At 39.2% G+C, this 14,387-nt stretch overlaps 1 pseudogene; it reads left to right on the top strand.

The window, feature by feature from the left end:
* Window positions 1-752: 752 nt before the first annotated feature.
* LOC143400354 (mitotic spindle assembly checkpoint protein MAD2A-like) lies at window positions 753-9,910 on the top strand (annotated as a pseudogene).
* The last annotated feature ends 4,477 nt before the right edge of the window (window positions 9,911-14,387 follow it).

Genomic DNA, 14,387 nt, shown 5'->3' with positions numbered 1-14,387 from the left:
ACTTTTGCTTTGAATATAACCCTTGATGCTCTGCCACTGCAACTTGTTTTTAAAATGGACATGTTTCCTTCTCTTTCTCTCTCCTGCTCCTCCCTGATCTCTCCTCTTCCTGAATCTCTGGGGAAACAGGATTACAATTTCTTCCCCATCCTAGGCAGTTATATGTCCCTGAGCATACCCACAATAGGAAAGAAGTCATCCAGACTTTGGGGATGGCACCAGAAGATCTCAGAAATTACTGTCTCCCAAATTGACAAGTGAATTACAACTCCAAAAGAGAACACATGGAATGTAGCCTTTGAGTCACCTCTTTAAAAGCCCCAAGTTCCTGATGATGGGCAGAATCACAGCCTTTGAGACAGAAGTCCCCTGTGTTTCTCCTTTGTTAGCAAAGCAATAAACCTATTTTCCTCTTCCTCAAATCCATGTCCTTGTTATTGGATTAGCATCGGGGACAAGGACCAAGTTTTCAGTAATACCAACTTTGTGTGTGTGTGTGTGTGTGTGTGTGTGTGTGTGTGTGTGTGATGCTGGGGATTGAACCCAGGGCATTTAACCCAGGGCCTTGTGCATTAGAGGCAAGCACTCTACCAACTGAGCCTAGTCCCTGTTAAGTGCAGAGCAGGCTGAACTAAGTTGTATGCAGGGCAAGCTGATAAATGTTAGCTGCAGGATAACCCACGCACTCAAACCCCCTCCTGTCTGGTCCTTTATCACCTGTTTGCATCAAGTCTGAACACTAATCCGCACTCATGGCTGAACACTTGATCCCCACCCATCTGGTGCAATGGAAACCCATGTCTAACCCCTACCCCGTCTGCCTGAAGGCAGAAGATGGCACTACTGAATCATCCAATCACTGTACTCCAACCAGGCAGCTTGCAGATCCAGAGACCCCCATTATATCTGGGCTATTAAAAACTTCCTCCTACCAGGCCCCTCTTTCTTGCTCTTGCTCTCTCTGTCTCCCTCTCTTGCTTTTGCTCTCTCTTTCTTTCTCTCTCTCTCTCTCTCTCTCGCTCTCTCTCTCTCTCTCTCTCCTCTTTTGCACTGCTGCAATAAAGATCTCTTGGCCGCTCCAAGCATTGTGGTCACTTTCCTTTCAGTCCCAACACCAACTTTTATTTAATAAATAAAATAAAACTGAAAAGTGGCTGGTGATGTAGCCCAGTGGTAGAGTGCTTGCCTAAGAAGGAAGAGGAGGAGGAGAAACGAATAGGAGGGGAAGGAGAGAAAAAGAACAGAAAGAAAAAAAGAGGTATAGAATATCCAAGAAATGTGAGACAACTTTAAAAGGTGTAAAATTCATTTAATGTGAATCCCAGAATGAGGAAAAAGGAACAGAAAAAATAGATGAAGCAATAACGACTAATCAGAATAATGATAGATATCACACAAGAGTTAAAGGAAGCTCAGAAAACATTAAACAGATAATGCCCACCCCATCCCAACAAAAATAAAAGTGTATATATCATATGTATGATAACATATTCAAATTTCATAAAATCAGAAATAAAGAATGAATGGGGTTCAGTCTACCAGTTGGAAAACAAGTGGGAAAGGAAAAGGAGAAAGCAAGCGGAGAACCTGAATCCTTACCACTCACGCTGTCCTCAATCAAAGTGTTCTCTTCCACCAAGACTGGAGATATCAGACTAAGAATACTAGCAGTGTCCCATGGTACTTGGAGCCTAAAGCCACTGGATACTTGAATCACCATATACTCTCAATAAATTAAAAAAGCAAATCTCCCAGATGGCCAGAACCCTACATTGGTGCCCAAGGTACCCTCCACCCGCTCCTGCTTGCAGCCTCCCCGAGGCCCTACAGCACTGAAAGAGATCAGGGTGGGGCTCAGGTACTGGGGATGGTCTGCACAGCTTTCACCACCACCAGGTCCCTCTTCACACTCCCCCAGTTGATGATCTGAGTCCTGGTTGGGCCTGGAGGGAAGGGGTAGTACTGCCCACAGACCTCCTTGCCTAGATAGGATCCCAGAAGGTTCCTGAAATAAGGTTGGGCAACATATGTTGCTCTATAATATACCTACTTTGAAAATCTCCTAGAATCCAGGCACTGTGGCGCATGCCTATAATCCCAACATTGGGAGGCTAAGGCAGGATGATCACAAATTCCAGGCCAATGTCTGTAGCTAAGGGAGGCCCTGTCTCAAATGAATTTTTTTTTAAAGGGGGAAGTAAGGCTGGTGCTATACCTAAGTGGTAGAGAACTCCTGGCTTCCATTTCTAGTAAACAAAACAAAACAAAACAAAAAAACAGTAGAAGTTACAGAAAACAACCTGAAGTTTTGCTTCCTTAAACAGCATTCAATTGTCTATCACAATCTCATTTTTTTTACTTATTATTATTTACTTAGCAATACTGAGGATTGAATCCAGATGTGCTTGACCAATGAGTGACATCCCCAGTCCTTTTTATTTTGAGACAGGATCTGGCTAAATTGCCAAATACGACCTTCAATTGTGATTCTTCTGCTTCAACCTCCAGAATAACTAGTGTTACAAAAGTATGCACCATCACACCCCTCTATTATTTTTCAATTATAAAGGCTGCCCAGCTCAACAGAGATTTTTTTAAATTAATTTATTTTACAGTAAAAAATGCATTGATTACTGACACATTTGTACATTTTAATGAAAAAACTCAGTGCCAAGCAGGTTAAGTGCAGTTTCTCTTAAAACCTTGTGAACTTACTGGTAATATTTGCTCCGTGGTGTTGACCAAGAGTAAAATCAATTTAGTTGAGAATGAAGAAAATTATATTTATTGGTGTCTAATTAGGATTGTGATCCAGGAAAACAGATTCAAACAGTCTTGAAAACATTCTCAGTAAAAAATAAAAAAGAAAAAGAGAATGTTCTATGAAGTTTTATAAAATAGCAGAGACATTTATAGCTTTAAATCTAGGGTTTGGAAAGTACATTACATGTTATTCAGGAATTATGATCAGGGCAGGCAAACATTTCTAAACAAGGGATTGGCTGTAGACTGTCTCTGGGTAGTCTGAGGGAAGGGAGACCCAATGCACAGGCAGTCAACAAAAATTTGTTTATTGATTTATTTGGTACTGAAGTTTGAACCCAGAGGGGCTTAACCAACTGAGCCACATCCCCAGTCCTTTTTGTTTTTTTTATTTTATTTTATTTTATCTTACTAAGTTGTTTAGGGCCTCACTAAATTTCTGAGGCTGGCCTGGAACTTGAATCCTCCTGTCCAGCCTCCCAAGTTGCTCCACTGTTCTGGCTCAACAGAGATTTTCTTTAAATTAATTTATTTTATAGTAGAATGCATTTTAACATATTGTACACAAGTGGAGCACAACTTCTCCTTCCTCTGGCTGTTCATGGTGCAGAGTACCTCCACTAGTGTGATCCATAATGGTGGGGTAGGGGATATGAAACACGGAGGAACTGTGATTAGGCAAAGGGGGAGGAAGGGAGGGGAGGGGCATGGGGTCAGGAAAGATGGTGGAATGAGATGGACATCATTACCCCTAGGTACATGTATGACTGTACATATGGTGTAACACATTGTGCATAACCAGAGAAATGAAAAGTTGTGCTGCAATTGTGTACAATGAATCAAAATGCATTCTGCTGTCATATATAACTAATTAGAATATATAAATAAATAATTTTTTTAAAAAAGTAAAGATCTTCAGGAGAATTTGGAATGCATATAGGCTGCTCTGCAGAACTAGTGACCCTTGAAATCACAGTCCCAACATACACTAATGGGAGCAAACACAAATACACATTTCTTTAGGAGCTTAGTAAAAAATGGATTGGGTCACAAAAGTAACCTGCTGAGAGTATAAAGGTTATATCAGCTCATAATTGGTAAGAAATGCTACCTTATCAGATAATCACCAATTCTGCTCTTATGATTCTCTGCCATTGTTGTAATCACCACAAGGATATTAAGGAATAATTATATAAACCTTTCTTCGACCAATTGTTAGCTGGTTTGCTATAGATTAAACACTGCCACAGGCTTATAGTGTCTGGCAACTCACACTGTGGAAAATGTCACTGGGACTTGCTACCTTACTAGCTATGCTCCAAAGAGCAGAAAATTAAGCTTGACATGTTTGGGGAAGGAGTTTTCTGGTTTGTAAGAATTTGTAAAAATAGCCCCACTTATATATTCCAGGATCACATTTGTAAGTTCTTAACAGCTCTGAGATAAATAATTTCATTTTATTACACATACTAAAAGCTTAGATCATTGTGACACAAAATCTGGCTAATGTTTCCTTGGAAAAATAGATTTCTGTTTCTAATTAAAAAGATACATACATAGTACAATAAAATATTTCTGAATCTATGGCATTTGAAAATAAAATCAGTATATGCAAAAACAAACATTATAGAGAATAATAATGTTTCTCTCATTCTCATAGTCCCACCCCTCCCTTCACTCCCCTCTACACAAACCAAAATTCTTTCATTCTTCTCTATCTCCCTGCCCATTATGGATCAGCATTGGCTTGTCAGAGAAAACATTGAGCTTTTGATTTTTGAGGATTGGCTTACTTCCCTTAGCATGATATTCTCTAGTTCCATCCATTTACCTGCAAATGCCATAATTTCATTTTTCTTTAAGGCTGAGTAATATTTCATTCTGTATATGTACCACATTTTCTTTATCTATTCTTCTGTTGAGGGGCATCTAAATTGGTTCAATAATTTAGCTATTGTGACTTGAGATGCTATAAACATTATGCCTGTGTCAGTGTAGTATGCTGATTTTAAGTCCTTTGGGAATAAACTGAGGAGTGGAATCACTGGGTCAAATGGTGGATCCATTACAAGTTTTCTGAGGTATCTTCATACTGCTTTTCATAGGGGTTGATTGTACCAATTTTCAGTCCCACCAGCAATGTATGAGTGTACCTTTTCCCTGACATCCTTGCCAACGCTTATTATTGCTTGTCTTCTTGATAATTGCCATTCTGATTAGAGTGAGATGAAATCTTAGAGTAGTTTTGATTTGTATTTCTCTAATTGCAAGAGATGATGAACACTCTTATATGTTTGTTGATTTATTGTATTTTTTCTTCTGTGAAGTGTCTGTTCAGTTCTTTAGCCCATTTATTGATTGAATTATTGGGGTTTTTTGATGTTAAGCTTTTTGAGTTCTTTATATATACTAAAAATTAGTGTTCTATCTGAGGTGCATGTGGTAAAGATTTTTTCCCACTCTGTAGGCTCTCTCATCATGTTGTTGTTTCCTTTGCTGATAAGAAGCTTATTAGTTTGAATCCATTTGTTGATTCTTGATTTTACTTCTTGCACTTCAAAAGTCTTGTTCAGGAAGTCAGGTCCTAAGCCAACATTATGAAGATTTGGGCCTACTTTTTCTTCTTTTAAGCTTAGGATCTCTGTTCTAGTGCCTAAGTTTTTGATCCACTTTGAGTTGAGTTTTGTGCAGGGTGAGAGTTAGAGGTTTAATTTCATTTTGCTACATGTGGATTTCCAGTTTTGCCAGCACCATTTTTTGAATGGGGTATCTTTTCTCCAATGTGTGTTTTTTATGCCTTTGTCTAGTATGAGATAACTGTATTTATATGGGTTTGTCTCTGTGTCTTCTAGTTTGTATCATTGGTCTACATATCTATTTTGGTACCAATACCATGTGATTTTTGTTACTATAGCTCTGTAGTATAGTTTAAGTTCTGGTATTGTGATGACTCCTGCTTCACTCTTCTTGCTGAGGATTGCTTTGGATATTCTGGGCCTCTTATTTTTTCAAATGGGTTTCATGATTTTTTTTCTATTTCTATAAAGAATAACATTGGGATTTTAATTGGAATCGCCTTGAATCTGTATAGAACTTTGGGTAGTATGGTCATTTTGACAATATTAATTTTGCCTATCCAAGAGCATGGGAGATCTTTCCATCTTCTAAGATCTTCTTCCATTTCTTTCTGTAGTGTCCTGTAGTTTTAATTGTAGAGATCTTTCACCTCTTTTGTTAGACTGATTCCAGATCCTTTCTTTTTTTTTGAGGCTACTGTGAATGGGATGGTTTTCCTAATTTCTTTTGCAATAGACTCATTGCTTATGTATAGAAATGCATTTATGGGTATTGATTTTATGTACTTAGCTACTTTGCTGAATTCATTTATTAATTCTAGAAATTTTCTGGTGGAATTTTTTTAATCTTCCAAATATAGAATCATGTCATTAGCAAATTGTGATAGTTTGAGTTCTTCATTTCCTGTGTATTCCTTTAATCTTTTTCATCTGTCTGATTGTTCTAGCTAAAGTTTCAAGAACCATGTTGAATAGAAGTTGTGAAAGAGGGCATACCTATCTTGTTTCAGTTTTTAGAGGGAATATTTCAATTTTTCTCTATTTAGATTGATGTTGGCCTGGGGCTTAACATAGATAGCTTTTGCAATGTTGAGGTATATTCCTACTCTCCCTAGTTTTTCTAGTGTTTTGAATATGAAGAGGTGCTGTATCTTGTCAAATGCTTTCTTGTGATTTGACTTCTGATTCTGGTCTTTCTGAGCTTTGTTTTTCACTCTCAAGTATACTCTCAGCTTTCCAAATATACAACTGTTCATTGCCCTGGAATATTTCCGTAAGTGTTTCCTCATTCAATTTTTGTGTCCATGGAAGGCTGCTATTCTTTTCTGTTAAAATTTCAGTATTCTCAAAGGACTTCTTTTCCTGGTTCTGATAGTTTACTGTGTCCATTCCCTGTTTCTTCATAGAGTTTTCATCCTTCTTCCTGTGATCTTTATGCAATAGTTGTTCTCTGTCCCATCACTAGTAGAAACCTAAATAAGGAGACGTTTAGCTAGCACTCAATAAAATGGTATTTCATAATTTCAACTGAAATTAAAGAATAACCTGTACATTTATATGGTGAAAGTATTTCAATAAATCTGTAAACTTCTGAGCTTATAGAAACATAAATTCCAAAGAGTTTAAAAGTTTATTCAAGAAAATGAATCTATGAGAGGAAAAGAAATTACAACTTAAAGAATGTAAGAACTGCCAGGTTCAGGGGCACATGCCTGTAATCCCAGTGTCTTAGGAGACTGAGGCAGGAAGATCACAGGTTCAAAGCCAGTCTTTAGCAATTCAGTGTCTGATTGTTCTAGCTAAATTTTCAAGAACTATGTTGAATAGAAGTTATGAAAGAGGGCATCCCTATCTTGTTTCAGTTTTTAGAGGGAATGCTTTCAATTTTTCTCTATTTAGATTGATGTTGGCCTGGGACTTAGCTTTTGCAATGTTGAGGTATGTTCTACTCTCCCTATTTTTTCTAGTGTTATGAACATGAAGAGGTGCTCTATCTTGTCAAATGCTTTCTCAACATCTATTGAGATTATCATATAATTCTTGTCTTTAAGTCTATTGATGTGATGTATTGTATTTATTGATTTCTGTATATTGAATCAACTTGCATCCCTGCGATGAACCCTACTTATCATGGTGCACTATTTTTTTAATGATTTGCGATTGGCCAGGATTTTATTGATAATTTTTGCATCTGTGTCCATCAGAGATCTTGGTCTGAAGTTTTCTTTCCATGATGTGTCTTTGTCTGGTTTTGGTATTAAGGTGATACTAGCCTCATAGAATGAATTTGGAAGAGTTCCCTCCTTTTCTATTTCATAGAATTCTTCTCTGAAGGTCTTGTAAAACTTGGCTGAGAATCCATCTAGGCTTTTCTTGGTTGGTAATCTTTTGTGGTGTCTTGTATTTTCTTGCTTGAAAATTATCTTCAACAGAGATTTTTAACAATGTTTCAAAGGTCCATTTGCATCAAGGGTGAGACAGTCTGTAGCCTGGTTCAAAATTTCAGCTGCAGATATATCTGGGATGTGATTAACAATAGCCTCCCAATTCCATATTAAGTGCCTTGAACCAGTGCTGGTCCATTTTTATTTTTATTTTTTCTTCTTGACAATGTTAAGGTAGAAAATACTAACGGTGTCTTTGGGTGTGTGAGGCCCTGGATCCATCTCCAGCACAACCAGAAAAAAAAGGCCTGTTTGTTTGAACTTCAACATATATCCAGAACCTGTCCACTTCTAGACACTTTCTTTATTTCCACCCAAGTCCAAGTCCAAGTGCCATTGTTGGGAGTGGGGTCAACTAAATAAAGTCTCTAGTTTCACTTGCCTTAGTAGACTTACAAATCACTAATTTTGGAAATCATACAGATGGGCAATACAATATTTCCCACTAGCTTTGCTGTTGGTACCACCTTTTGAGATAGGAAAGGATAGGCAGTCAAGAGTAGGGAAGGGACTTTTGAACTGGATGGCAGATGGGCTTCTCCGTGGCAGTCGCTGTCCCAGGAGCCGGGCATCACCCTTTGCGGAGAGCAGAGATCGTGGCCAAGTTCTTCTTATCCTGTGTCAATGTCGCATATATCCCTCTGAAACTTTCACTGGAGTGCAGAAGTATGGACTCAGCTTGCTGGTAACTACCAACCCTGAGCTCATAAAATACCTAAGTAGTGTGGTGGAACAGCTGAAAGACTGGCTGTATAAGGACTCAGTTCAGAAGCTGGTGGTGGTCGTGTTGAACATTGAAAGCAGGGAGGTCCTCAAAAGGTGGCTATTTGATATTGAGTATGACATGACTGCTAAAGACAACAGATGTTGCAGTTTTCCTAACTTGATGTGGTTGGCAGATTTTCTAGTCAACTCATACTAAATGACCTGAATCTAAGACCAGCCCTAAATGATGATTGGATATATAAACAAAATCATCACAAGATGTATCTTGCCCACTAGGTTGTAGGTCCTAAAGGGACCTTTGTTCACTTTTTAAAAAATCTTTTGATGAATTACTTATTTGACTTTTGGAAGCATTTTTATCAAGTAAATAATCTTTCTTGTGAATGTTTTAAATCACCTGTCAAACCTAAAATGAATTGATTGATTCAGTGTCTTTGACAGTGCTCCCAGACAGAAGTCTCAGAAAACCATCCAGGGTGAAATCTGCTCAGTGATCTGACAGATCATAGTGACAGTGATGTTTCTACCAGTGTTGGAAGTTTCTTGTATGTGTTACACACCTTCACACTGAGCTTTGTTTCCTGGGGGAACAACTAAACTACTGCTTGCAGAATCAACCCTTTAGTAACTTTTAATGGTTAGTAACGTGTAAGGTAAGTAGGGAAGCATCATGAGGCGGCAGTTCTGTATGTGCATGTGTGTGTATGTATTCTGGAACACTGAGAAATGCTCAAAAGGAGAGAAACTATTGCACAGCAGCCCCTCTTGAACATTGCAGTGTGATTCCTCCCATGGCTTTTTTGTCTGCACATTGCAGAGTGCAGTGCATGTCTTGCTTTTCAATCCTCGTTGCTCCATTCATCAGATGATTGACAGCTGCCTCCTCCATGCCAGGCACTGTTCTGGGCACTGGAGAGCTGCAGTGACACCAGGATATTAGCTCTCCTGTGGCTTATGTTCAAAAGTTCTCATGTGATTGTGTGCATGTTGTATGTTCAATGGTTTTCCTGCAAAATTTAAAAGCCCAAAATTTTTCACAAGGTAAAATAGAAGAGTATAATCTGTGCTGAAATCAGTTTCCATCGAGGGAAATAAATTAGTGATTAGAGGCCAGGCCAACCCATCTTCTAACAATGGGTAGTTCAGAATGTGGCCCTATAAGAGAAAGAGGGAGGGTATTTTTACTTTGGAAAAATAGTGTATTTTAATGATCTTATCCTCAATTTAGGTTCATTTGATCTACTGATTTATACAGACAAAGATTTGGCTGTACCTGAAAAATGGGAAGAGTAGTTACTACAGGTCATTATCATTTCTGAGGAAATCCATCTTGGCTCATTTACTACCTCGATCCACAAAGTAAACAGCATGGTGGCCTACAAACTTCCTGTCAATGACTGAAGGTGAGATGAGGAAGATACTGAGTTATAATTCTCAAATGTGGTTTTCCTGAAACCAAGTCAACTGCAGTTAAAACTAACCAATGAAATAGTTAGCTTTATTTTCAGAAATAAAACTAACTATTTCATTGGTTAGTTTTAGCAGGGGAGCCAAAACCGTCCTGGATGAACTGTGCGTAACTGTTCCATGTTTGTACCCGTGTGACTTGCCTCACAGTTAATGGAGTGAATACACTTCCTGTTGTTCCAGAGCAGCCACCAGATTTTGTCAGCATTGCAACATGAATTCCTTTGAACATGATGATGTAGATAGAAAGTCTTTTGCTATAAAGCTAATCACTTTTCGAAATTGTTTTGGTCATATAACTTGACTCAATACAGATAGATATTTGAATATAAAATAATATACCTAAAGAGCTCTGAACATTCAGAATATTTATTTAGATCCTGAAAGTATTGAAAAACTGCTTTATTGGGTCCTTTGACATTTATTATATTGTATAGTTCCCACATAGAAAAAATGCTTAATTTGAACCCATGAAGCAATGGGTGATTGTACTGTTTAATTCTTATAATAGAGAACTCTGAAACAATTTAAATGGTTTGTAAATCAAGCTTTAAATGGTAATGATAAATAAAGTTAAATCTGTATGCTTAAAAAAAATAGGGAAGGGACAGTAAAGATTGATAAGAGGGTTAGCACAAGAACAACCATTTTAACAAACCCTGCCCCTATATGTTAAAAAAAAGTTCCTGTTTTTCAAAGGGCATCAGTTTCCATCTCCTAGAGAATGACTGCATAATCCGGCCTGTTGAAAGCCACAGCCAAGTCGGGATGGCGCCTGGCATTTAGCCAGAAAGAGTGGTTGAGAGGTGACGCCAGTGAGCCATTAAGATGATGACAATTAAATTAAGCTGTGTATAATTGCTGTGACTGGATGATGCTGGATTGAAACAGGCTGTGTATAGACCCCTGCTGTCCGGCAATAGGGCGGCTTCTGCTGCCTTGGGCACCTGCCTGCTACTTTTAAGTTCTCGCGCGGAGTTCCCGTTGAGGGCTGGGAGAGTTTCCGGGGAGTGCATGTGGAGTGCCGATGGAGTTCAGGCAATAAAGGAGTTCCTGTTTGAACCTACAAGTGCCTCATGGCAGCTCGGTTATTTTGTGCCCAGCCAGACTGCGGCACCGGCCTGTGCCCTCACACAAAACAGTTGAAATATCAAGGAACCATCAAGAAGAACTTATCAACTTCTACTTATGTGCCTTTAAAAGAAGGAATGCTGTAAGATTCAAACAGCCATCTTACCCCTTCCAGGAGCCTGTGCTGGTAATTACTGGGAATTCTCAGTCTTTCTTTCACCTTTTTTTTTTTTTTTTTTTGTAGTGGGGATTGAACCCAGAGGTACTTTACAAATGAGCCCAATTCCCCAGTCTTTAAAAAAATTTTTTTTTTTTTAATTTTGAGACACAGTCTCACTAATTTGTTTAGGGCCTCACTAAATTGCTAAGGCTGTCCTTAAACTTGCAATCCTCCTGCCTCAGCCTCCCAAGCTGCTGGGATTTCAGGTGTGCACCACCACACCCAGCTCACCTTCCTTTTTAATAAAATTTCTGTTTACTGGGCTGGGGATGTGGCTCAAGTGGTAGCCTGCTCGCCTGGCTATGTGTGTGGTCTGAGTTCGATCCTCCGCACCACATACAAATAAAGATGTTGTATCTGCCAAAAACTAAAAAAATAAATATTTCTCTCTCTCTCTCTCTCTCTCTCTCTCTCTCTCTCTCTCTCTCTCTCTCTCAAAAAAAAAAAAAATCCTGTTTACCTGCTTACCTCTTCATTCTTGGTGTTCATTCTTTGATGTGGTGGGACACAAACCCAATTCTAACTCCTGCTGATAACACTCTAACATGTGGGTTTCTCTTCAGGGATTTGAAGGCCACTTTTGCTGAAAACATTGACTCTTCACTTGGACTTACAGACATTTGACAGGTGACTGAAATGGGATGAAAAGGCTTGTCACCTCTGTCTTCATATTGTGTCTGTCTCCTCTGTTGCCTTAACATTTGGATCATATTCCACTTAACTCTATACAAAGACATGTTGTTCATTTGAGAGAAGTCTTGTCTGAAACTCTAATATAGAGTTTACTTGAACTAGACCTGCCTAGTCTCTCTTGTTGCTAGAAACAGACTTGTTGAGAGATAGCGATCAGCACTGGAGAGAAGAACTCCAACCTTCATTTTATGCCAGGGGGCCCAAAGGACAACCAACTCCAGATTCTGAAGTGTGATCCACAGTTTGTCCCATTTATAAGTTATTTGGTGTCATCTTAGTCCCATCCTATCATTGGGGATTCTTCCCTGTTTTTAAAAAACTGTGATCTACATGGCTGACAGCCTTGCTCTCGGGGTCTCTAACATAAAACATGCTTACAGAAACAAATAAGAAAAAAAAAGGCTCTTTTCATAGGCATCTGTTAAATCTCTAGCCTTGAAAAGCCTGGCATAGGGGTGTTTACCTTTAAGGAGGGAGTAGTCAGACTCCTAGTGCAGATATTTACAACCCAAAAGGACCATGGTCAATTAGGCTTCTGAAGAAAGGCTGAGAGATGGGAGGGAACCCTTTCCCCGGGCATTGGTTTCTTTCAATAATTTTTTTTTTTGTAATTTCATTTTACAACCAGGTCTGGTTTTGCCATCACAGTCCCTCCTCACTTCAAGGCTAAAGACATCAACCAGCTGGTTGTGACTCAGTGGTAGAGTGCCCCTGTGTTCAATTCCCAGTACACAAAAAAAATAAATTTCATCTACCAGCCACCATACCTGGAAACATCAGACCATGAATGGGATGGCATTTATATTCCCAGATCTCCATCTATTTCCAGAAAAGACACAAATATTCTTTCCCTTTATCAACCTCTCCCTCTCCCATATTGTCTCTACCCTATATCTGTGACCCCTTGATCTCCTGGAGTTAAGAAGCTGGTTTGTAAGGAAAGCTCCCCTCTTCTCCATTTTTTGGTCACTGAATAAAATCCTTTCTCCCCAACACTTGTGTCTTAGACGTTGATTATCCCTGGGATGAGCATCTGAACACTATCATCTCTCACCAGAATTGCCATAGAAACCTCCCCCATGGGCCCAACACCATAGCCTAAGTGGTTCTATTAAAACTTAGGCCAGGAAGCTGGGGGTAGAGCACTCGCCTAGCATGTGTGAGGCACTGGGTCCGATTCTCAGCACCACATATAAATAAATAAAATTAATTAATTAAATAAAGGTCCATCAACAACTAAAAATAAATAAATAAACAAAAAAACAAACCTCAGGGCAGATCATACCTCTCCACTGCTCAAAACTCTGATTCCTCATACTGATTTACCAGGCTCTACATGATGTGGGTCTCAATCCCTCTGGTCAGCTCTACTTCACTCTCTTTGAGTTTGTACACTCTAGAATTCACACTCAGCCTCTGCTCAACTGGCCCCATTGTCTGGAACATTTTGTATCCTGGAACTGTCCACATGGCATCTGATATCTCACAGGCTCTCAGAAAAATTAATGTGGGTCTCTTAGATAGAGTGATAGAGTGATTGGAGATTTTTGATGTACTGTGTTTAAGGAAATCTTTGTAGATGGCATGGATCAAAAGATCATTTCCAGGGGCTAAGATTTAGCTCAGTGGTAGAGCACTTTGCCTAGCATGCATGAAACACTGGTTTCCGTTACTAGCACCTCAATAAATAACAAAACAAAAAGATTATTTCCCAAGGCCCTTCAGAGTCCCTGTCATGGAAACTTCAATAGAAACCAATTCCTGCTATGTTCTCCTCACACCCCATTCTTGTTCCATGTCTGGCATCAATGATAAAGAGGTAATGGGGGTAGGGGGTATAAATCAGTGGGAGAGTCAGAGCTTAACCTGCACAAAGGCCTGGGTTTAATCCCCAGCACACAAAGAAGAAGGAGGAGAAGGAGGAGGAGAGGCGGAGGAAGAGAAAGAGGAAGAGGAGATCATTTAGCTCCTAAACTTCCCAGATTAAATGGAGTAAGGCATTATAACTATTGACTTCAGGTCAATATTAGCATCAGATTTGTCATTTTAGATTGGGAGCCATTTTATCTAGAGGCTCCAAAGTCGAGATTCTCAGGCAATGCTGCTTCACTTCCCCTAAGAACATGTGCCTGCTAAATGATCAACCCCACCCTAGCTTATGACACAACTCCTATGAATCTTATGAAATTCCTCTTGATGGCTATAAAGCTCCTCTGTGAGTGCCTACATGCTGCTGCTTTCCTTGGAGGTACAGCCTTGTTGGTTTGCCTCGTGCTACCAACAAAAAAAGTCTCTTGTGTGAGATTCTGGTGTGTGGTGTGGCCTTTGGACTTTGTGTGGACTCTGCGAATGTCCTTTCAATAACTTCTATACCTACCATGGTCTAAACTCTAGCTATTTGAAACTACTGTGGTAAACATTTCACAA

Source organism: Callospermophilus lateralis, chromosome 5 (assembly GCF_048772815.1).
Source record: "Callospermophilus lateralis isolate mCalLat2 chromosome 5, mCalLat2.hap1, whole genome shotgun sequence".
NCBI classification, from domain to species: Eukaryota; Metazoa; Chordata; class Mammalia; order Rodentia; family Sciuridae; genus Callospermophilus; species Callospermophilus lateralis.
The sequence above is the reverse complement of the archived record's forward strand: the minus strand, read 5'-3'. Positions and strand labels throughout refer to the sequence as shown.